The sequence below is a fragment of the Lemur catta genome, chromosome 6 (assembly GCF_020740605.2).
Source record: "Lemur catta isolate mLemCat1 chromosome 6, mLemCat1.pri, whole genome shotgun sequence".
NCBI lineage: Eukaryota > Metazoa > Chordata > Mammalia > Primates > Lemuridae > Lemur > Lemur catta.
This window is the reverse complement of record NC_059133.1, coordinates 50,954,895-50,980,023: the sequence shown is the minus strand read 5'-3', so window position 1 is coordinate 50,980,023 and position 25,129 is coordinate 50,954,895. Positions and strand designations below refer to the sequence as shown.

At 38.3% G+C, this 25,129-nt stretch overlaps 1 pseudogene; it reads left to right on the top strand.

The window, feature by feature from the left end:
• Nucleotides 1-326: 326 nt before the first annotated feature.
• Nucleotides 327-25,129, top strand: part of LOC123640538 — a 194,523-nt pseudogene continuing 169,720 nt past the window's right edge.

The following is a 25,129-nucleotide window of genomic DNA, read 5'->3' as shown; positions in this document are numbered from 1 at the left end:
GGATAGCCTTTATTCCTCTATTTCATAGCTATATAGTTTCCTTCCTGACCTTGCTGTGCATGGATAGGTAACAATTTGAAGTTAATATTCGTAAAAATCTGTATCATACATATAAGGATAACAATAAACATTAAATGACATTGCATTAAAAATTAATTCCATATTGTTGTTTTAGAGATTTTGGATTTGATTTTTTAGGAGACTTTTTAGAATTTGATCTAGTAAGGGAATGGGAGTATTTGGTCCATATGTCTTACGCCAATCTGCACATCTGGAAAACAAATACCAATCGAAATTAACAAAAAGCGAATCTGACAGTGTGTGTGATGGTGCTAGGATGTAGCCCCGTCGCAGTCCGTGAAGGCGCTCCGGCAGCCAGGGTCAGCAGCGTGCACCCTCAGCAGGCTTCCCATTATCTCATCAACTCTTCTGACCCTACCTTTTTGGTAGAAGTAGGCCAAAGTCCGGTGCAGGAACTAAGTCCATCACTGCACAATTCGAATGAGAAACAAGCTCTAAGAAAACCTTTACTGGTCTGACTTAGGAAACCGCCACGTCTCTTAGTGTCCCCGTGCACAGTATTGGCTAAAGGAGCTATTCTCCATTCCCACTTTCTGGCAATCATTTTTGCTGATGTAAAATATTTGATTTCTACATTTGAATGTGGAAATTATTACAATTTTAGTTGGCCTGCCATGGTAACAACTTCTGTAAACTAGCATTGGGGTTTTCTATGAATATCAAATTTTACCTGTGGAAATGGAATACTCTAGCTCTCCCACAGCGTGTTATAGTTACACCAAGAGCCTTTGACTAGATGCAATCCTGAAGATTCCTAATAACAGAAAGTGATTTCTTCACTGAGAATGAGGAAAAAAAATGTTCATGACCCCAGAACAACATTTGCTTTTTAATGAGAGAATATTTCTCCTTTGACTATAACTTTAATTAAACTCTATTAACTGTAATTTAATTTAAGCTATTTAAATAGATCAAATGCTATTAAACTCAAAGAACATATTTTTTTGAAAGGTATTTAGTTTCTGGGCATTTTTCCTCGATCTCACACAACCTTAATTACTATCCACTTATTGTTAAGTGTATCATAAAATAAAACACAATGTATAAATTGCATTAATCTCCATAAAAGTAAACTTGAGGCAGAGCCATAAACTAACCAAAATTGGAGGTAAAATAAAAAAGCAAAGTATATAAAACATCTTCAAACACTTATATCTCCATGGACAGTGATCAGATTTTATTGCATTCTTCTATTATTTCTGTAAAAATGAGAACAAACATTTTCATGTATGGAGCAGTATTATATAATATTCTCATTCTATTACGTGATTTTCTTTCTTTTCCCCCTGCTCTAATTTAATGTCTTTTTCCCACTGTAGAGCTTCTCTGGATCTATAATAATTTTCATAAGTTTGCCAAGTCATATATTTTCCTTTCATAATTACTCGTATAATTAAAGCACCCTGGCACATATTAGTAACCAGGGAAACAGCGATATTTAATTATATCCTAATGAACACTTGCAATTACACAATTTTAAAAATCCATAGGAAATTAAGGAAATGCTTTCCATCAAGCAGAATATTTCTTGAATTCTATTTTCAATATTATCAATTAAATCACATTTATAGAAGCTATAAATGTTAACCCTCAGAATATAGAATCTTTGGTTCTTGGATTTGGAAGCAATTTGGGATTTCTTCAAGTCCAATTCTTTTATGACCTCAACAACAGATGTTTTATGAAACCTTTGCTAATTTGCAGTACATGCTTGTTAATGAGACATTGCTTAAAAGACTTCCTGTATGTAATGTTTACCATCAGAGAAGGCCACGTGTTCCAATGCTAAGCAGTGCTAATTATTATATTAGCAGGTATCTCTTGAGCACGTAGTATGTGCAAGATACTCTTCTAGACATTATGTGGGATATAAATTTGAGTCAGATTTTACTTTTGGACATAAACTGCTGACACTCAGGTAGAAGATATCAGAAGTCTACATGAAAAAAATGGCATGACTGGACTGCAATATACAAACTGTACTCACTTGCCAGTTTAGATTTCAGATGTTCTGACCTTCACTGAACAGCTGAGGCATGGTTTGTGCATCAGGGCAGAGATGATTCCATGCCACATATCATAGCCTCCACTTTGAACTTCGTGTCTCCCACGTCCCCAAAGTGGCACCTCCTTGAGTGTGTACCTAAACCTTCTTTTCCTGCCAGCGCATTTGCATAGGTGCCTGGGAATTTATTTGACACCTCTCAGAGGCTCTTGTGCCTGACCACACTTTCAGTTCCTTAACTCACAATTCATGGGCAAGTAGTCCCCATCCTTCCATCCAATTTAAGATTCCAGAACACGCAGACACAGGTACCAGTCCAGCCACAGTGCCCCAGCGCTGCTGGAGCCAGTGGAGCCAGATACCTACCTCATGGAGAATAGTTGTTTTTAGACACTTGGGGGAAAATAACTGAATGTTCTTTTTTGAAAGAGTTCATTTCACCACTGGAAGGTCCTTTGGGGGAAGGCAGGAGCTACCAACCTTTTCAAATATGGAGGTCACTTTTAACATCCAAAATCTGTGGCCAGTCATCTGATAGCAGTTACACTATTAGCATCTATTGGTAAAATAATAATAATTAACTATATTAAAAGACTTTTATATTAAAACCTAATATTTTTAAAAACAGTGGCACTCATGCCTGTGAGACATATTATTTACTCCAACTATAAGCAGCGCTTGTATTCGTAGCTTTATTAAACCTTAGCAATAATTCCATGGACTCCCAGGGGTACATATTTCATGGAATTTTAACCATATGATGATAAAACTATAATTATGGACACATACTATGTAAGCAAATTATTCACCTTATCTCCTTTAGTCCTCAAAACAACTCTATGGGATTTGCTCTATTATACTCTTTTTTCTGGGTGAGGAAAAAGGCTTCCAAGGAATGCACCAGTTTCCCTGAACATAGTTATAGGTGACTAAGCTGGGGTTTGACTCCAGACCTGTCTGTCTTAAGGGCCTGTGACTCTGTGACTGTGCAATGACATGCTCAGGCACCAGGAAGGTGGTTGCGAATAAAGGTAGAAAACTGTGAGGCGGCTGAGAGCAAGAACTGAATTCAGAATTACCACTGTCACCAGCCCACCACCACTGCTGTCCAGCTGATATGTCAACCATTCTCCCGAGCTACCAGGAACATGAAAGTGAAGGTGATAGCAAAAAATGGATTTCATTTCAGTTTCTTAAAATAACCACTGAGTTAATGTTAAATGCTGAATCTCAGTTGATTTCACTTATCAATACACTTTTTTTTTTTTTTGAGACAGAGTCTCACTTTGTTGCCCGGGCTAAAGTGAGTGCCGTGGCGTCAGCCTAGCTCACAGCAACCTCAAACTCCTGGGCTTAAGCGATCCTACTGCCTCAGCCTCCTGAGTAGCTGGGACTACAGGCATGCGCCACCATGCCTGGCTAATTTTTTCTATACATACTTTTAGTTGTCCAGATAATTTCTTTGTATTTTTAGCAGAGACGGGGTCTCGCTCTTGCTCAGGCTGGTCTCGAACTCCTGACCTTGAGCAATCCACCTGCCTCGGCCTCCCAGAGTGCTAGGATTACAGGCGTGAGCCACTGCGCCTGGCCAATACACTTTTATTTACTTAATACTTTCATGGTACACATCTGAAATGTGATAACCACCTAGATTATGTGAAGACATTTCTTGGGTCTATCTTCTAACCAAAGCAAGATAATCATATAATTATTAATCTGGGTCCTCCAAGTGAAACCAAGGACAGTCAGAAGTTTAAATTATAATAAAATATAAGATGTGCCAAGGATCATAGAGAGGAGCAAATAAAATATTAAAATACTTTAGGAGTTAAGAGGAAGGAGGTGTTATTTTGACCTTACTAGGTCAGAAAAAGCTTTATGTAAAAACAAGTTAGCATTCTTCCTGCATGTGGAGTAATAGTTAAGCTTTGGGAACTTAGTGTTGAAGAGGGGACAGGTCTCAAGACAGAAGGGCCATTCCTTTATCATAAGACCCAGAACATATTGGAGAGCAAAAGGAGCAATTTTAATAATTGCACCAAAGCAAAAGAAAAAACTGGGACTGTTCTGGGCAAACTGGCATGTGTGGTCACCCAAACTATGGGGGAAAATGGTAGAATAGCTCTACTGACCACAGCAAGGAAGGAGAATAGTAAAAAATAAAATTAGAAAAGAGCATCGAGAACATATTGTGAGGACTTTGAGTGCCAGGCAGTATTTTATAAAGTCTAGTCATTGAAAGTTTCAAATAGGTGGATGCAAAATATAAACAGAACTGTCTTCCAGAGAGGTGAAGTTGACAGCAGAGAGTAAGAGGAGTGGCAGAGAGCAGACAATGGAAACATTTGCTTGATATGCTCAGGATTTCTTTCCTATCTAGGAGACTTTCTTATAGAATGTTCCTTGTTCACAGTTTATGTAGGGATAGCTCTGTGCTCTAAGTATCTTTATTTTTCCTGATCACATCCAATAGAACCGGGGATCTACATATGACTTTTGCTGGTCCATAAGATAGTTTCCTTTCGGAAATTGAGAATTGGGACCAGAGACTGCCTTGTTAAACTGTGGGAATTCATTGTTTTGGAATACCTGAGGTGGACCATGAGCAAAAGGATGAGTTTAGCAGAGAACTGGTGTGTGGAGGTGGACCAATGCCGCAAATGTGCAAAGTGAATCAGATCTATAGGGCTATGTGTGCATGTTTGTGAGAGAGAGGGAGAGAGAGAGAGTGAGAAAGGGAGAGAGGGAGAGCAAAGGAGGAGAGGGGGGAGCACAAAAGGGGAAGAGAGAAGCAGAGGGAAAAGAAGAGAGATGCCTGATAGCTTTGAGGCCCCATGAAACCTACTTACCGCATGATCCCTAACATTCCTCGGTGTTGTCATCATTAACTACTCCTGTCTTAATCTAGTTTGATTAGGTATATTTTCCCTGACAATGAATGTGCTCTAAGATAAAGTAGGAATAGTTCTCTAGTAAGAGCCACCTCTATTGATTCTAGATCTGCATTTTTAAACACAAATCTCCTTCTTCTCATAATGGCCTTTCAAATATTTCAAAACAGGCATTGTTGTTTCCTATAGTTTCCTCTTCTTCAGGCCACGTATTTCTTTCTTTAGCAACACCTGTTCTGTCATCTGTTTCTTGTTAAAGATGGTACTCAAAATTAAGCATCATATTTCAGAAATGTTCTGACCAGTACAAAAAACAGTCAGGCTACTTTTTTTCACAGCCTTCTTTTCTCCCTGCATCTCTTGGCAACAGAGGCAAGAAAATTAAAGCACTTACTGTCCCTGACTCCTCTTCCAGCTATGGGGGTGGGGGTGGGGAGGACTTGTAGCATAGTCCTAGCTAATGATATGTAGGAAGACGTCTCTAGTAATATTTCTTCATGAAATATTCACTGGGAGAAGAATTATTTATTCTTCTTTTGTCTAGGATGAGGACAAGATGGCTGGAAGTGTAGCTCCCTTCATGCAGCCATGAAGATGCACTGAGCATGCTGATGCCAGAAGACAGAAGGTGCTTGGGTCCTGGATTCTGTCATGGGGCTGGTGTGCCCTCCGTGGGCTGCCATCACGCACTGCTTATTGCATGGAACAATAAGTGCCTTTTTGTTTGCAGCAGTGTAGTACATTTTTCTGTGACTTGCATAGAGATCTTAATTGTTAAACTTTCTAATGCCTGAATGTGATACGTTTGTAAGTACAATTTAAGATTATATTGGCTTTTAAATCATCCATATCATATAAACACTGTAATTCATTCAATTCTAGTGAAATTTCTCCTAATTTTCAAATTTGTCTTCTGTGATATATATTTATAATTCCAAACTATAAAACAAAAAGAATTTAACTCCATTTCCTAAACCCTGCCTATTCTGAATACCTGTTTTTCTTCCCTCTTCTACAGAAAGAAAGAAAAATCGACGTCTAATAAATTGGTACAGAAAGATATGGGAGAAGATTTTCAAATACAGATTTGCAAATCTCAGGCTAGATTGTAGAGTAGGATAAATAGAAGAGTAAAACACAATTTGAGTGCAGTTTTCTTCTAGCAGGAACAATCAAGCCTGTTCTCAAGTAAGTAAAGATAAAGCAGGATGAGTGAAACCATATTCTGAAATAATAATCTGTATAATTTTAATGTCTATAAATATTTGCTATTCTTAAACCACAATAACATGAAGTGACTCCAGTAGAATAGAAATGGTGTGAGTGTGTGTGTGTGTGTATCCAAGTTATAGAGGGTTCAAGATGGGGCCCCTCCTAACCCTGGTTCCCTATCGTCTATGCACGGCATGAGATGGTGTAGAAGTTCCCATTTCCAGAAATGGGAACCAAGGAGACCTGACGTCAGGGCAAGGAAGAGGCCACGTGGGCAACCTTGGGTCGGGAGCCACTGTGGGCACTGTGGGGTTCGGCAGCAGGTGCAGGCAAGTGTGTCAAGGTGGGAGAGCCAATAGATGCAGAGGGGAAAGAGCCTTCAGCTAGAGGTCAAGCGAAGGGTGCAGCTCTGTGAGACCAGAGAGGAGCTAGGGGCTGTGTCTCAGGCACCTCCCACTCCTGCCACCCAGAATATTTTCTAGAAATTACTCATTGCTCAGAAACTACCTGGGGAGAAAGGAAACGGTGCAGGGGTGGGGGATAAGCAACAAAACACGCGCCTCCAAATAGATTGCATTAATCTGCAAGAGACCAAGCTTTAAGCAAAAGTAGACTATGTTACCTCGAATGAATATTTTTCCATTGTTGTTCAGACATAAGAGCTTGTGATTAAATTGTTTTTGTTAATATAATTACCATCTGAAATGACTTCTGACTTATAGTGTGCAAGTTTTAAAGCTACTTTACACATAAGTGAATTAAGAAAGTGGAGTATATAGAGTCACATGCAAGTTCAAAGAGGGCAGATCTCACTATAGTTGAGGGATTAAAAGCTGACATTGGAACAAAGCTACAGAGGATGTGCATGGTTTTAATGGGAGAGACAGGGAAGAGTGAAGATGGATACCTTAGAGGTAAGAGGCTGGAGTAAAGCAACAGGCCGGCGTGGGAAAAGCAAGTTGTCGGTTGGAGCATGTATTTATTGACTGAGGCATAAAGTTGCAAAACTGGAAAGGACTTTACAAATGAATATTTTAAAAATCTGGTCTTTTCCTTTTACAAGTGAGGCAACTGAGGCACGGGAGAGTAGAGGGCTCTGTCACCCTCACAGCAGTGACAGGGTTTGATCTTGAACCTTCATCCAGGCTCACGTTGAGTTCTTGATTCTCTCCAACACCCCACCAGAACTGCAGAGGGCCGTAACGTGAGCTATTATTTCAGGGGCTGTGGGAAGTCACTGAGTGTTTCTGAGGAAATTATTTTCAGAAAATTAATCTGCCTCTGGAGTACTAGGATAGACTGAGGCAAGAGAAAAGGGCCTGTGAAGGATTCTTGCAGTTGTTCAGGGAAGAGGTGGCAGAGCTGTGCTGTAGCACTTAGAATAATTATACTCTTTGGATTATAACTATCATTCCTCACTAAGCTATTTCTTGAGGATCTCTGGTTTCCTAGTGCCTAGAATAGTGTTCAGGGATTCTTGAATGAACGAGTAAATCAGTGAAAGTTAGTGATCCTAGAAATGCAGAAGGAGGTGATAATAAAAGAAATATTTTTGACCCTCATGACATAAATCAGCAGTCAGACTTTGAAGGAGAAACACTGAGTAAATTTGGATCTACTGAGTTTCACGTACAGAAGTGGCCTCCACGTGTACTTCTCTTTTGCTTTTTTTTTGTTTTGAGACAGAGTCTCGCTCTGTTGCCCTGGCTACAGTGCCATGACATCAAGCTCACAGCAACCTCAAACTCCTGGGCTCAAGCAATCCTATTGCCTCAGCCTCCCGAGTAGCTGGGACTACAGGCATGCGCCACCATGCCCGGCTAATGTTTTTCTATATATATTTTTAGCTGTCCAGATCATTTCTTTCTATTTTTAGTGGAGACGGGGTCTCACTCTTGCTCAGGCTGGTCTCGAACTGCTGAGCTCAAACAATCCTCTTGCCTCGGCCTCCCAGAGTGCTAGGATTACAGGCGTGAGCCACTGCACTTGGCCTCTCACGTGTACTTCTCAGTCAGGCAATTAGAAAGTGGACCTGGAGCTATAAGAAAGGTTAGGGTTGCAGATTTATAGACCTGGGGAAAAAATCAGGAATGGTGCCAGCTATTTCAAAGCTGTACACACGGCTCTTTACATAACTAGCAAAATAAAAATGGCTCCTATTGTCCTCTCACCACAGTGACTGTCCCCTTCAGTGAAAATTTAGAACTTTCCTCTGCCTTCTCTCTGGTTTTTCGTTTTTGTTTATTTTGTTGTTTGTTTGCTTTTTAGCACTTTTGCAGCACACATGTGAAAGTTTCCTGGTCTTACTTCAGCGGTCATAGTCAGCTGAATTCTGAAGCTGAATAATGCCTGGGCGTGGTGCTGTTTACTGGAACAAGTGATTTATTTTACTGCCTAAATTTCAAATACTTTAGTATGTTTCCTAAGAAGTCATCTGATTTGGAAAATTATTGCAAAAATAAAACTGGAGAACAAGAACTAAAACCCTGTCAGCCAATTGAAGTGAATTATTAAGTGTAGCAGTTTTTCTAGAATATTTTTACTAGACATAGAAAATCTATGTCTACCAATCTACACTAAATAAGTGTTGAGCAAACATTTAAATTATTAGTTTGAAGATGTGTCAACATTGTAGCCATATGTCTCAGTCCTGCTCTTGATGGGGGAAAAAAGAAATAAAGGAGGGAAAAAAGTGAAATAGAATAGTAGCCCAAGAAGAAAAGTTCAGGGAAAGGACTCTTTTTATATGTTTTTTTAAAGACGGGAGACTTCACAATAGCAACAGCATTGCAGCTATTGTCACATTCCAGATGTTTATTGTATGGAATGTTTTAGGCATGGCAGCTGACTTTAACTTCATAGCCCCCAGCCTGTGGATAAGCCGAGAGCCTTCACAGATCGTCCTTTGAGAACCCCCGGTCTGACGGCATCAACGCTGACCTTGATGTCAAGGGACTCACATTCTTGTTATGGCTCTGTCTGTGGCTAACCATATGTCCCGGGGAAAGTCGTTTAGCATCTGCTTTGGTTTCCTGTCTGAATACCTGACCCTTCCTGCTGTATGGGGATGTTGCAGAATGACTTGAGAGAAGGTATGAGAGAATGCTTTGTATTCATGTAAGAGAGGTGCTCTGTGATTCTGAAGGATTATTATTAATTCATCCAGAATAAAGACTATAAACTAAGCTGAACAATAAATAGATCTGATGAAAGTGCTCACAGTTTCCTGCTCTGCATAACACAAATCCCTGCCTTGGCTGCTATTAGCATCAAATTATCCCAACTACTTGTTCCAAAAGTTTAATCAGTAATTTTATGTGATTGCACATTTGGTAATGTTTAAAAGAATGTGCATAAAGATGAAACTCATGTTGTCTAGGGACAAGTTGATCCAAGGATAGGCCTTTTATAATTAAGAACAGCATTTTACATACCACCGCCACAACAAGCACTCAAATAATTGATGGAACAATGGGACAGTAACCAAGTGCAACCTGATGTCGGATTGTTGTGCTTACAGATTAGTCCCATAAACAGCCAGCCACAAAATGTTTGCCTACAAAGGACTGCAGTATCTTGTGGCAGATCTTTAATTTGTAGCTAATGACTGAGTCTATGTCATGTAATTTCTAAGCCAGGAAATCTGTGAAAATAAATATATGAGAGGTTGAAGACCTGAAAATAAAAGCCACTCAACTTAAGCCCTCGGCAGTTAAATTTATATTTAACAGTGATTAAGTACCAGGATCATATAAAGGGGTTGTAATTTCATCAGGAAGCATGAAAATGGCTGTGTTCATTTTTTAACTGAACTAAGCAGATTTAATGTTTTCCTGAGAAAGGAAGAAGAAATTGAACCGCTAGCAGGTCACAAAAAATTCTAGTTGACTAAATAGACTAACTTGAAACTAATTTTGGAGGGAGTCAATAAAAATATTTTCTTCTATTGGATAGTTTCTACAATATCCCCGAATCTATAATTTTGTGATTTATAGATCAGTTATCCAAATACTATAAACAGGAAAAATTCTGGTTTAGCCTCATCCTCAGCTGCTCCAAAGAGGCCCAGCCATCAAGCCAACCACCAGGAGGTCTGAGAAGCTGCAGTATCTTAGCAATGGGGTTGCCTCTTCCTGGGGTGTTCTCTTCCCCTACCTGGTTAAATCCTGTCTGTTCCTGGAGAGTCAAATCATCATTGCTCCTTCTGTGATCACCTCTGCATACCCCCTCCTCCCCTCTCTTGCTACATCACAAATGAGGTCCTCATCCTCTCTGTTCACAGAGCTTTACGTATTTGTCTATATTTTATCCTGTATAGACTTTTTGAAACTTGCCTAGCCTGCCTCCTCCTATAAAGCCAGGGATCAATAGCTGTATTTTCACTTTCTGAGCAGGTTTCATCTCTTTATTGTCACACAGAATTGCCTTCTTTAGTCCCCACCTCACTTCCTTCTAGGTCTACCCAATATTACAGGCGTTGAGCTTGTTGCTTCATCTTTGTGTTCCACTTAGCCTTTGGATCACTTGAAGCATTTTCCCTCAATTCACTCTGGAGTGGATCTTTCTGCTTCAATCCACCTCCATTACGATTTCCTAGCCGAGCTTGATCTCTGGCTTCTAGCACTCAAATTCCACCTTGAGCCTACTGGACCAGAATCCCAGTAGCACAGGGGTGGAGGCAGAAAGGGCAGGTAAGGCATTTATTATATTGTTCCATGATGGCTAGTCCACTTGTCTGTCTTCTTCAATTGACTACGAGCTCCTTGAGGGCAGGGCTTTTTGTTATTTTCATCTTGGCATCTAAAAGCCCTGGTGCAGCTCCTAGTATTTAGCAAATGCTTAACAAATGTTTATAGAATAAATAAAATTTATTTATTTGTTTAAAAATAAATAAATTTATTCTTCAACCAGGACAAAGTAAGTTTACTTGCAAAGAAGATAGATGAAAGTGTACAGATGTGTTGGTCAGAATGAAGACCTCATTTTCCCTCATCTCTGTTTTTCACCAATGTCAGGGCATTTGATGGCTCAGTGAAATTTACTTTGAAGACCTAGTGGTCATCTAGCAGACTCTGATGTTCATATTTTCTAGTTACTTTTTTGTAATCTGTCACCATCTAGAATGGGGAACTCTGATCTGAAAGCTGGTGTCTGGTTCTCCTTCCAAGGAGACTAGAATCTACCCTATACCCACAGATCCTTTGCTGGCTTACTATTTTGCCTGGGAACTGAGTTCCTATGTGGCAGCGTGTGCCACCCGCTGAGCATGTATGCCCCCAACATGAAGCACAGTGTCTATAACAGGGAAGATGCTCAATATGCATTTGTTGAAGGGGTGAATGATGACCTCCAGGGTTCTTGTCTGCCAAGCATCTCCTACCCCAGGTCCTCTGTCACAGGCCATGCCCACCCCCTGGGGAATCACCATCACATCTGGCAGCCAGTGCAGCCTATGCATGCACACACCCCATCTCTGGGCTGTGTGTACTGTATCTGCTGCAACTGGCTGAGCTTTCTGAGCCCGTTTCTACAGACAGTGCTCCCAGTATTGGTTCCCCCTAATGTTTTGGGCTTCAAATCAAAGGCTGCCTATCTGTTTTTCTTCCACTCTCCCCAAAGCCCAAATTGGTCCATTAACATCTCTTGCCTGTGATACTCTTTATGGTATCCTACAGCTCACACCATCCACTTGGCCCACAAATGTGGGCTGAATTAAACTAAATTTGAATTGGCAGGGCTGGATGCACCCCTTCCTGTATTCCCATGGACCGTGCTCAGTGGGCCCCTGATGAGATGGGAGAAGAACCTGGCAGCGTCCTGTCCAGGCCGCTCTGCGTGCAGCTTGGACAGTCTCACACAGTCTTCATGAGCTTTGGAATAGGGTGTCAACAGGAACCCATGTCCTTAATGGGAATTTATGAATTTTAACTTGAAGTTAAGATTAAATTGAAAATAAATTCAAGCCAGATCTGCTTCCTAATTATCATTCTAGGCGGAAACAAGTTTTTAAAAGTGAGGCAAAGTCATCTTAGTGATTCCATTTACTCCACGGATAGCCAAAATTCCCGGAGAGCCAGATTCTTTCCCTCATACCTCCCTCCAAGTCACACCCCGCTGAAATAAGCCATGGCAGGATAAGTTGTGTTGTCTGTTTTGATATAATTTTTAGATCTCTTCTTTCTAAGTTCATTAAAGCATTTTTCCCCTTGTAAGTGTACGTTGTTAGCCTTGGGGTTCTGGCCAAATTCCAATTTGAGCAACTAATTACATTTCACTGCTCAGCCCTCCCTGCAGTTCCAGACAGGGAAGGTGCGTTCTTTGTCTTCCTCAGCAAGTCACTGCTGACGGTGAAGCAGCTGTTGCTGCCTCCCCAGAGGAGAGGAGGTTCCCAATCAGTGAGAAAGCTTCCTGCCTCTTTGAGGGAGCTGCTTGCAAAGTGATTTGGGACAAAAGGCATCTCTGGGAATGTGAGGAGTTTTTTACTACGGCAGTCTCCAAGCCATCCATCACGCTCCTTTTGAACCACGGGCTTAGCCCAGAACAAAATGGGAAGTGACTGTGTTTTCTTGAAGAGCTGTTCCTGAATGTGATGGCTTCCTTTGAAGCCCAGTCAAAGGGATGTTTTTATTTTGTTTTTGTTTTTCTGAAATCCCCCCAGTTCACCTTACCTCCTACAAGACCTCACACCACAGCCTGACATCATGCCTGATACCTAAGTGGCTGTCTTCACAGCTAACAAAAGACAAAGAACACACAGATGCAGATTATTCTAAAGGAGTAAGTTAGAGAAATGAAAGGGGCTTTCTTTTTAACTTCAAATAGCAAAAGCAACCAATATTCTTTGGAAAGCGAACGTGATTTGATAACATAACACTCAAATTCAGTTGTAGAGGTTCCCTGTGACATGATCTAACAAGTCAGAAATTCACTAAGTGTAGTTACATCCTGCAAGTTATTTTGAAAAGGTGGAGAGAATAACCCTTTCTAGATGTGTACTCTGTTTTACTTGGCCCAGACAACAGTGCTTGATGGAATGATAATTGGATGTTGATGAAAAACATCAATCATCGTTGCATTGTGACTTGAGTTATATTTGTTTTATGGTAAACTTTAAGTTGTGAAATAAGCCATTCAGGTTGGGGAACAGTTGATTTTGTTTCCCAAACTTCATTCTTTCACTTATTAGGCAAGAATGAGTCATTCCTTATATCAATTGGGCTTATTGAACATTCCGGGATTGCTCATGCAGGTTTGAAGCATTTGTCTCGTAAAGGAAAAAAAATGTTTTTTTTCAGGTTACTGTCTTTTAAACTATGCTTCTTCCTAAAGCTCATGATTCTAGGTGCAGCCATATGGTTAACATTACTGTTGTCCCAGCAAGCTTCATTTACATTTACATTTTCCAAAACAGATCGTTTATACTGCTCTGGGATCAACTACCTTTGCATTCATTTCTCGGCAGCAAATGTCAGCCTCACAAACATACATCCCTACATGTGAGATGCACTCAGCCCCCTCGCATGTTTAGCTGTCATGTAGAAGAAACACGTCTCCTCCTCACCATTTCATTCTTTTCCCTCTCGAGTCATACCCCTGGGGAAGCAAATCCTCACACCCTTGTTTTCACCAGTCACAACTCAGTTACTCCTTCATCCCATAGCTAGTTCTGGGCTGTAAACACAGTCTCTGCGAGCTGGTTTCTGATGCCCTCCCCTGCCCTTGCTCCTCTTCCATCGTCCCAGGAAACCCTGGTCTTTGTCACTCCGCTCATTGCATCATCAAGGGCCTCATCTCAGCCTGACACTATAAATTTGTTCTTGAATATCTCCCTCCCTGGACTGTAAGCAACAAGAGGGCAGTGTTCCCATCTTCATTTGCTCAGAGGTTTTTTTTTTTGTTTTTTGCTGATTGCTTTTTAAATTTTTCCAGTGCCCACCCCAGGGCCTGAAAAAAGACAACGTTTATGAGATAAACAAACAAACAAACAAGAATCACTAGAGAAACCTCAAGTACTTTCAACCTTCATTATGAGACATACCTTTTTTCAAGTACCAACAATCAAGATATTTACACATGTGGAAGGGAACACAGCTTTAATTCCTCAGTTATTTAGTTTTTTTATTTCCTGTGTTGCATTAATTAGGAAGGTGGCAACAATATGATTTCTTCTAATTTATTTATTTTTATTGAGAAAGATATATTTCAGTTACATAGTGTGGCTATCTAGGTTTTTTTGAGCTACTTGAAATGTAACCACCGTCTGTAACATCATTTTGCTATTGAAAGGGGATTTATTGAGTTGGGCATCATGCTAAGTACTTTTGCATATTTTAATCTATTTCATCCTCACAATAGCTATGTAAGGTTGATATTTTTAATAATCATTTTACTGAATAAGGAATTGAGGATCAGAGAGGTCAAGTGGCTTGTCAAGGTCACACGGTAAGTTAATAAAATTGTCAGGAAGATCTGTATGACTTTAAAGCCCATGCTTTCTGTTACATGAACTGGATTATAAATAAATGTTTTGAGAACAAGTGAAGAAGGCTTTCTAACTAAGTTCTATTTTAAATTAGTAGGATCAACATTCTGATGGCACTAACAATAAAAGCTGGACAGATTAGTCAACAATTGAACTAAAACTTTTGTTCACCAGATTGACCATTAGTTTGTACTGACAAAATTAAATATATAATAGTTTTGGTGTGAATGTAGCTACGGCTGTGTTTAACCAAAAATATGCCAGTCTCAAAAAAGCTCATTTGTCAATTAAAACCGAAAATTCAAACTTTATGATTTGAATTTGGAAGGTCAAAAGCTAGGACTAAGGCTGGCAGGCAGATGTCTGTGAGAGTCTCTAGATCCACAGAGAGTACAGCAGAGGCCCTGTTAAATATTATCCAATAATGACCCTGGGTTTTAGGAGCTGGGAAAGTTGCCAAAAATATGGAACTCACATGAAGGCAATTCAGCCACTGCAGCTGAACTGGATCATTTCTGTAGAGGGGCGTTTTTGATGGAACACCAACCATATGATGGCTCTCATTCTACAAGATGTTAGAAGTCCTGCCTGTCTGTTTCAAACAGAAAGTTAAGTATCTTTCTTACCGTTTGTGTGTGCAGTCTAAATGTTAGTATTTTAAGAAGAAAAAAGCAAAAACACAGGTGAAGTCAGCAAAAATAATTTATTTACTTAACTGGGACTTCATGATACATGATATGCAATAATTAAATTGATTGGATTTTTCAGTTTTCTATTGGTTCTTTCAGCATTGTACACTCCCAGTTATAGGCAGAATTCTTTTGAAATATTAGAGAAAGCAGCTCACAGATTCATCTCTTATTTAGGCCTCACGTACCCAGAAATACTTTGAATGGTCCAACTAAGTCTTTATTGACATACTTATGAGATTTTCTTTAATCTTGGGATTTCAAAGAGATTTATCATGTTGCTTTTTGAGTTGATTAATCCTCACAACTTCACCAAACACTGTATTACAATATTACAGATGAACCAGAAGAAGCAGCAGAATTTCAGTTTCTTGTGTGGATTTTCTTTGTGTCTGAAATTAGTTAATAAAGAAAAAGTGATGCCACATATAAAGGTTTCTTTCTTGAAAAAAATTACAATTTTTATTTTGGAATAATTTTAGATTTACAGAAAAGTTGCAAAGATAGTATGGAGTTTCTGTACCTTTTACCCAGTTTCTCCCAGCGTTAACACCTTATAGAACCATGCACATTTGTGAAAACTGAGAAATTTAACATGGGTATATTACTATTAACTACCCTACAGACTTTATTTGGATTTTTATCAGTTTTTCCATTAATGCCCTTTTTGTGTTCCAGGTTCCAGGATGTCACATTGCACTTAGTTCTCAAGGTTCTCAGTCTGTGACAGTTTCTCAGACTTCCCTTGTTTTCATGACCTTGATGGTTTTGAAGAATACTGGTCAGGTATTTTGAAGAATGTCCTTCAGTTTCATGTTTTTCTCCTGGTCCGGACTGGGATTATGGGTTTTTGTGAAGAACACACAAAGGTGAAGTACCATTCTCAACTTTCTATCAGGAAATACATGAGACCAACATGACTCACCACCTTGATTGCTTGTTTAAGATAGTGTTTTTCAGGTTTTCTAACTGTAAAGATTTTTTTTTCCTTTTCCTCACTATTTTTCTCCCTTTCCCTCTGTATTCTTTGTAAAAGAATCACTGAGTCCTAAATCCAGCACACATTCCAGCTGGGAGGGATGGCTAAACTGGAGAGGGTAGTATTTACATATATTAATTGGCATCTTTTAATAAGGGAGATTTGTCCCTTCTCCTTTTACTGACTCCATCATTTATATCAGCATAGACTCATTTATATTTATTTTATATTTGGGAGTATAATCCAAGACCATGGTATTTATTTTATTGCTTAAATTGTTCTATATTTGACTATTAGGAGCTCTTTCAGATTGGCTTCTATGTAAAACTTGTTTTTACATAATTTGTTCTTTTAGAAAGTCTACTCTTCAGTATATTGCTATGCAGTCACACATCCCACCAATATTTTGGGGGGGTTTACAATGCCAAGGTACTGTGCCAAGAAAGTATCAACCCATATTTATTGAACTCCTTCTATTTGCCAGGTGCTATGGAAATTATCCCATTTAATCTTTAAAACAGTCCTAGGAGGTATCATTATATCCCTCTAGGAGATGAGATAACTGAAGTTCAGAGAATCTAGCCTAGCTTCCCCAAATTAGTAAGTAGCAGAGAACTGTAGAATTGTTATATCCCTTGTAGAAAATAACCAGCATTTTCTTTTTCTTTATTTTATTTTTTTAAATCATCAATCCTGGCCTAATATAACCAGCATTTCTAATGGGAGGCAGTATATTTTCAAAGATTTAAGAATATGATAATTTAGAGTAAATGTAGTGATAAAATATATCTTGGCATCAGACAAACCTAGGTTCTTTCAGTTGCCAGGAATTTCCAACGCCCTCCTCCCCTCATGATTCCTGGTATACTTTTTCAGCATCCAGTTATAGTAACCTAAAAAAAAAGAAAGATTACCAATATCTATTTGGTATACAATTCTGTAAATTTCTGGTAAACTTTTGTGGGCATTTTTGTCTTATGCCTCTATTTTTGCTTTCTATTCCTATTTTTTTTTTTTTACATTTGAGCTGCTGGTTCTCAAATACAGTTTACTAGAGGGCATTATGATTTGCCAGTCCCCTCTTCTTTGTTTCTAAGAATGGCCCATGTAGGTGCTAGGCATAGAACAATGATGTGAAACCTATGAGTTTCTTGAGAGAAATTAAGATAATAATCAGTTTGCCATCTTCAATTAACACACTTTTGCTATGCACAATATATGCACACATATACACACAGACTTGCACACAAAATTGCAGCTGAAGCTACAATCTGGCAATAGCAGATAACAGAGTTATAGAGGGAAGGTCAAACTGTAGAAATAAGAATTTATGGGCAATAAGTATTATGCACAAGTGAGGGATGCTAAATCAATCTTTTGTTTTTCCAGGAGTATGCAGAAAATGTGGCTTATATTAAAGCAAGAGGGATTTCAGATGGATGTAAATAAATAAAGAAGGAATCCTTTACAAAACAGGGAAAGTGGAATGTAGTGCCCTCACAGTAAGAAAATAAACTAGCTTAAATGAGGTGTTGTCAAGAATGTCATTTTTAAAAAGTGTTGCCAAATTCAAATAAATAAATATGACTTTTCTGGGAATTTGGAAATAAAAGGAAGAGTAGTCTTTACTCTTAAGGAGATGTGAAAGTTTTTAGTAGAATCACAAGCATATAGAAAATTGACACACACGCAAAAATTTTAACTTTAATTTGAACGTATGTCTCAATCAGCATAAGCCCATGGTAATACTCAGTAATTGTGAAGAAGGTAAATAAGGTGAGAAGAACACTTAAATATGTTAATTTCCAAGCACACTTGAAGAATCAAGTGCTTATCAACTTTACAGCATTCCTGACCACTGGCCAGTGCTTCAGACCACTGTGTGGGTGCTGTGGTTTCTATGCGAGCTGGAGACTGAATGGCAGAGAACTGATACCAGCTACTAGCCCTGCACTTTCCAACTGTGAGAGAAATATGCATTGCCACACTGCAGCTGGCAGTGAATCTCACCATTGATAAAAAGTGTGGCAGTAGCGACTGGCTTATGCATTAAAAACTTTTTTTTTTGAAGGCTCACAGCTTTTCTCCAGTATGTTTGTGGGTTTGTGTGGGATTCTTGTCACTGGTGTAAATATCCAGTCATCTGAAAATGAAGAATTTGGCAAATTGACTTTTGAAGACCCTTTTCATTCTATAATTTTAGAATTTAAAATTCATTTTATTCCATTCATATTCTATTTTTAAATTGTGTAACACATTATAATTGTGAATTAAAAAATATATATAAAAAATCACTGGCCTATATATGGATTTACAATAAATAGAGGAGATGGACATATACAATAATAAAATACAGTAACGTGGAAGAAACAACGGTTTTAAGAGCAATTATACCTACTATTTGTCAGAAGTATGGAAGAGAGAGCCCCTAAGGGATGCCTTTACAAAAAGAAAAAATATTTGAAATTCCATGGTGTAGACAAAATTTCTATGCTACCAGAACTGTCAGTCTACGGTCTCATATTTAGGTCCTAGGAAGAACCATACATAGTTCAATTATTTACTGATTACTTAGGATAGAACATTTCTTCAGAAGAGAAAACTGACTGAATTATCTGATTGAGTTTTGTCCCTCTGTAATCTGAATTTTTTTTTCCAGAAATAAGAGTTAGATAGTGTGCTTGCAGGCATGCTTATTCTTGTTGCCTCATATCCTATTTACCTTTTCCAAGCTGAAAGTATATTCAATTAAGTTATGTTACACCATAGAGTCATTGGCAGTTAGGTCTTGGATGGTGTGTAGTTTGTTTTAACAACCAGTGTTTGAGGCCAGACCATTATACCAGGCCAGCACAGACATGCTTCTCATTAGCCCGTCTATTTTAAAGGGAAACACACCGTATGCTGAGCTAACTGAATTTCCACTCACTGCAGCAAAACCAGCCTGAAAATGGCCTCAAGGGGACCTCACTTCAGATTTTATTAAAGTTCATCAACTACATATTATGCAGATACATAAAAATAGATTAACAATCATAAAAGAATGACTCATGTTTATTACCTTGAAGAATAATTGCATAAGACTAAAAAAAAAAAAAAAAAAAGGAAGGATTGCCAAAACCTTAATAAAGTTGAAGAGAACTACTTCATCTGTCAAGCACAGCAAAAATAGATTTTTGGGAGAAGGCCACATTATATCTATTAGCTAAGCTATTGTCATATAAAATTCTGTTGATGATTTTAAGGAAATGAGAGGCAAAATTAAGTCCAGAAAAATGGATCATACTTATAGAACCTTTCATCCTTTGTGGCTAAAATGTAGGTGACATATGTTAATTGTCTTGCAAAAAAATGCCCAGGTATTTATGGACAAGAAAGTTCAATCCAACAGAAAGAAACCAGAGCGCAAACATCTTCGTCTGTGTATAGGTGTTATGGGCTGAATTGTGGTCTCCCCCAAATTTTATGTTGAAGTCCCAATCCCCATTACCTCATAATATGACTGTATTTGGAGGAGGGTCTTTACAAAGTTAAGTCATTAGGGTGGGTCCTAAACAATGTGACTGGCCCTAATCCAATAAGAAGAGGAAATCTGAGCACACACATGCTGAGGGAACAAGATATGAAGACAGGGTAAAGATGGCCATCATCGAGCCAAGAAGAGAGGCCTGGAATAGACCCTTCCCTCACAGCCCTCAGAAGGAACCAACCCTGCTGACATCTTGATCTCAGACTTTCAGCCTCCAGAACCGTAGGAAGATAAATGTCTATTGTTTAAGCCACCCAGTCTGTGCTACTTTGTTATGGCAGCCCTAGCAAACTAAACAGGAATGCCTGAAAATGTAGCTGTCTATCTGCCAATCACTTACTCCCTGTCTTTTGAGAGTAGGTTTATCACTGTCCACTGCTACTGTTTTTGCAGGACTGGGGGAAAGAGCACAGATGGAGGCCTACATGCCACTTAAGAAAAAGAAAATACTAATTCATTTAGCGAATTATTCTCTCATGTAGTGTGAATGAGATAGATTGTTGCATAATGAAATACTATTTCTAGTAATTTAAATTTTTAACAATTATTAATCAAGCTAACAGATTGTTACATACAAATGTTTTATCTTTTTGTTTGACATAGTTTTATGACAATAATTGAAAAATATATCCAGCCGTGGCTTAATATGATTGTAAATAAGCAAAACACCAGACAAATGAATTTAATTATTATTGTGCACATATGGGTGTTCAACTGACGAGCTGGCAAAGTTTGGGGTAGTAAAATAAAGATATACCTAACATATAAATTGTTACATATTTATTCATTTAATTTAGTTTGTCTTCATGGCAGCACAACCACTAATTGAGTAACTATAATCAAGATTTTTTGATTTATGTTCTATTGTAATTAATTTTAAAATGAACACAATTTGAATATATCTTCATCACAGTATAAATTAAATAAAACATAATTATTTTCAAAGTATATACAATTTGAATATATTGCCATAAGAAGTATAAATTAACTAGAATGCAAAAAATTAAAATTTGTATAAAGTTTTTTCTAAAATATGAAATATCATTTGTTAAGATTAAAATGCAGACTACAACTTAACAACGAGTAAAAATAAAAACTATAAATCTAAATTACTTAAATACAACTAACATTTTTGAAAATTCAATTAACTAATTAAATATTTAAAAAATGAAACTATTCACAATTTTCTTGTTCAGTGTTCACCTAGTTGCCCAAATAAAGGGTATCACACTTACTGCTAGTTTGACATAGACATACATAGAAAGATAGGTGGATATAAATATACAAACAAGTTTAGGAATAATATGAATAGTTTAGTTTTGCAAAATGTTCCTCAGCTGCTAAGCAATACTGTGTGACTACTGTGGTCACTCACACACGTTTTGGATCACAAACTGGACCCAGAAATTAGAACATGAGGAGTAGCAAGTGGACATTCAGCACTACGGGGAACAGTACTTCATTATGCAACAATGTGTTTCATTCATGCTCTTTGAGAGCAAATATTTGACAAATGAATTAATCTTCTCTTTTTCTTAACTATTTCCACCGCTTGTGCTCTTTCTGCACTCAGAACCATTCCCTACCAACCCACATATTCATGACATTCACAGATAGGTGCATTTTGTTCTAACAGCACAGGGCAATCATTTAGAAACAGTGTCTCCTTGGAGATTGATTTGTGTTAGTCACAGAGTAGACGTTTAGGCTCCCAGATTGGGCTGTGATGGCGCTGAACGCCAGACCCTGAGATACAGCAGCCCACAAGCTTTCTTTAATAAATATACATTTTTGTTTGTGCCTGTGTATTGGTGGCCATATTTTTGTGTGTGTTTGTCTGTGAGGCTCTCTGAAGGCTGGGGAACAAGACAAGGGCCCGCCTTCCTGCCTGTGTCTGAGGGTTGAGTAGTGTACCCTCAAAATTAATGTTCACCCAGAACCTCAGAATGTGACTTGATTTGGAAGTAAAGTATTTGCAGATGTAATTAGTTAAGGATCTTCGGGTGAAACCATGCTGGATTTAGGGTGGGCCTTAAAGCCAGTGACTGGAATCCTTGGAGGAGAGGACACAGGCACACATCACAGGGAAGAAGGCCACATGAAGCAGGCAGAGATTGGAGGTATGCTGCCAAAGCCCAGGAATGCCAGGGGCCACTAGAAGCTGGAAGAGGCATGGAAGCTTCTTCCCTAAAACCTTCGGAGGAAAGTATGGCCCCCCGACACTGATTTCAGCCTTCTAGCCTCCCAAACTGTAAGAGAATAAATTTCTTTTGTTCCAAGGCAGCTTTTTGTGGAACTATGTTATGACATCCTTAAGAAACTAATACATACTGGTCACAGTGGCTGTCCTCTCACATTGACTCTTGTCTTTTAGTAACCAGTAAAAATGATCCAAAAAGTGTTTTTGTCTCCAGGTACTGTAATAATTGTTATATCCATATGATGCAATCCCATTATATGTTCATTTGATTTAATCAAATTCACCTTTTCAATAAAGGAAAAAAAGAAGAGAAAACTGAAAATTTCAATAATGTTAGCAAATAATTTGTTTATTATTCAATAAGCATGCATCCCATTCAGAATGAACTTCAGATTTGACATATGAATCTGCGGTCCTCTATAAGTCTAGTTTCCTCATGCCTCTCACAGTGTAAGCATCTATTTGTCAATCAATCATCTATATAATTAGTATAACATGCTTCCTAAATACAAACAAATTAATACGCCTGTGCTTAACCAAAGTGTAATCGGTTCCAACACTAGGGGAAGTGCCCCAACTGCGGTGAAATTACTTACTACTATGTAATCCAGGAACAGAATATCGTTACCATGTATATAGTCCAGGAGCTGAATGTCAAGTTCTGGACCTACACTATGAATGAACATTCAAACACTTATTTCCAAACTGACTAAAATGGTATAATCTAGAGATCCAGACCGTTATGGACTCTACCTCTGATGCTGGTCCAGTTGATCAACAATTGTTGCCATATTCTCACTGTATTGTGAAAATAAATAAAATAGGTAGCTGTGGTTCTCAAAAGTTTCTTTAAGCTATCTTAGGCTATAATGTTTATAAGGAAAAATAATGAGAAAAATAAAATATATTCATAAATGCTTGAAAAATCTTGTACCATATAAAACTTTATAAACTTGCCTTATACTATTTAGCCTATGTTTTAACTTCCTTTTCTTCAGTTGGAGGTGGAAGAGGGAATGCTCTTTGAAGAAATGTATCTGATTTCTGTCTGACACACTGGTGAAGGTAACTGGTGTGACTTACAGCTCTAGAGCAGACGCTTTGCATCCTGAGGGAGGCGAGCACACCGAGGAGCATTAGGTGAGCTGGAACACAGAGGTTGGAGTGCCAAGATGGAGAAGAAGGGACCCTGTCCTCAAATTCATAGGCAAAATCATCAGTATTTTCAACAGGTCCTTTAAAAATATTTAATATGTACATGGTATCTTATTTTCTTAATATCTGGGATGCAGATAATATTGGACTTTAAGATCACATATTTTGAAATCCAAGTATCGTGAGTTTGAATGTGTTACACAACTTACTGGATGCTTGATTTGGGGGAGCTATTTAATACCTTGAGGGGGGGGTCTCAGTTTCATCATTTGTAAAATGGGTGGTTGCTCATAAAATTCTCATAAGGATTAATAAAATAGCTTCTATCGTATTCATGTGACTAGTTCTGTGCCCAATGTATAATAGGCACTAATCAAATGAATCATACTATTTTTTACCCTATTGCAGAGAAATTTATATTTTTATATATATGTATAATATATATTATCTTAGTTAAAAATTTAAAAATGAAAATTTAGGGAGGCTGAGGCAGAAGGATTGCTTGAGCCCAGGACTTTGGGGTTGCTGTGAGCTAGGCTGATGCCACGGCACTCTAGCAAGGGCAACAGAGTGAGACTCTGTCTCAAACAAAAAAAAAAAAAGAAAATTTAAAGAAATGAGCACTGTTCATCAATAAGAGGTATATTTCGAAACGATTCTCTGCGTGGAATGATTTTGGTTGGTGCTGGTGACTGCTGCTACTGCTTTCAGACAATTTTGTTACATTTACAAAATATGGGGGGCACAGGACAATCTCTACCAGAGTTGTTCCCAACCTGTCACTAGTTCATCCTTCTTTTTCTCTTCTAAAGGCCCAAGATGTGAGTCTATGGAAAGCATTTCCAACGAGGAGAGACCCCAGTAGCTGCCGGGCCACTCCCCACTCTTCCTTCTTTAAAGCAGTAGATGTGAGTTCCTACCCACGGAGAGCTTACTATAGTTGTCTGAAGAGTGGCAAAGTGCAATGCATTTGCAGTAAGACCAATTAATAGTGTAGGTTCTAATCTATTCATTTTTAACTTCTTGTTGACAATCACTAGCCCTGGCTGATTGTGCCTCCCATCTTGGCCAGGACAGCATGAATTTTGCAGGCTGGGGTGCGGGCTGTGTCATGGGTACTCTTTCTCCTGTAAGAAAAAGCACTAGAGACAACCACAGTGTCTAGAAGGCTTACAACAAATTATTTCCCACTTAGTAGTCCTAATATTTAGGGTTCAGAGAACTAATTAATGCAGTTTACTGGTAGAGAAAGGAATTAGATTGGATTAGGATACAAATTCAGTGCAATTTTCTCTCTTCTGCTGGTGGTGAGAAAGAAAAGAAGAAACAAACAAGCTTAAACTGTGGGTATCCGCATGCACACACCTGTTTACATATTATATAAATTTTCTCTCTGAGGTCTTAATTCTAATAAAAATCTGGTAAATATTATGAGATTTTAATATTCTATAGTGTTTATTTAGAGCCCAAGCTAGGATCTGTTAATATTTTTAGAATTTTTTTTCTTTTACTTAAGTGAGCCCTGTTAGTCTTGCAATATTTCTGAGCACTACATCTTTTAAATGACCTTAAGTGACCCCTTACTTCAATCTCTTCTTTATATTACTAAGAACATATTTCATAAATAGTAGAAATTACTAAGAATATGAAAAAAACCAGAGAGTTTTATCTTTATTGTTTTTAAAATCAGGTGATTAAAAAATAGGCATACTTTTTTCACAATTTCTGGGCTATAACATTGACAAGCACCCGTTTTATACATGGTGGAACTGAAATTCCAACAGGTTCATTTCTGCCTTCTGCTGCCTCTGCAAACACATGGGCCAATATAATCACAGAGGGGACGCGGAGAGCAGAGAGCAGGGTTAAGAGGATTGTCATTATTTGTGGGATTAATGCTATCTCC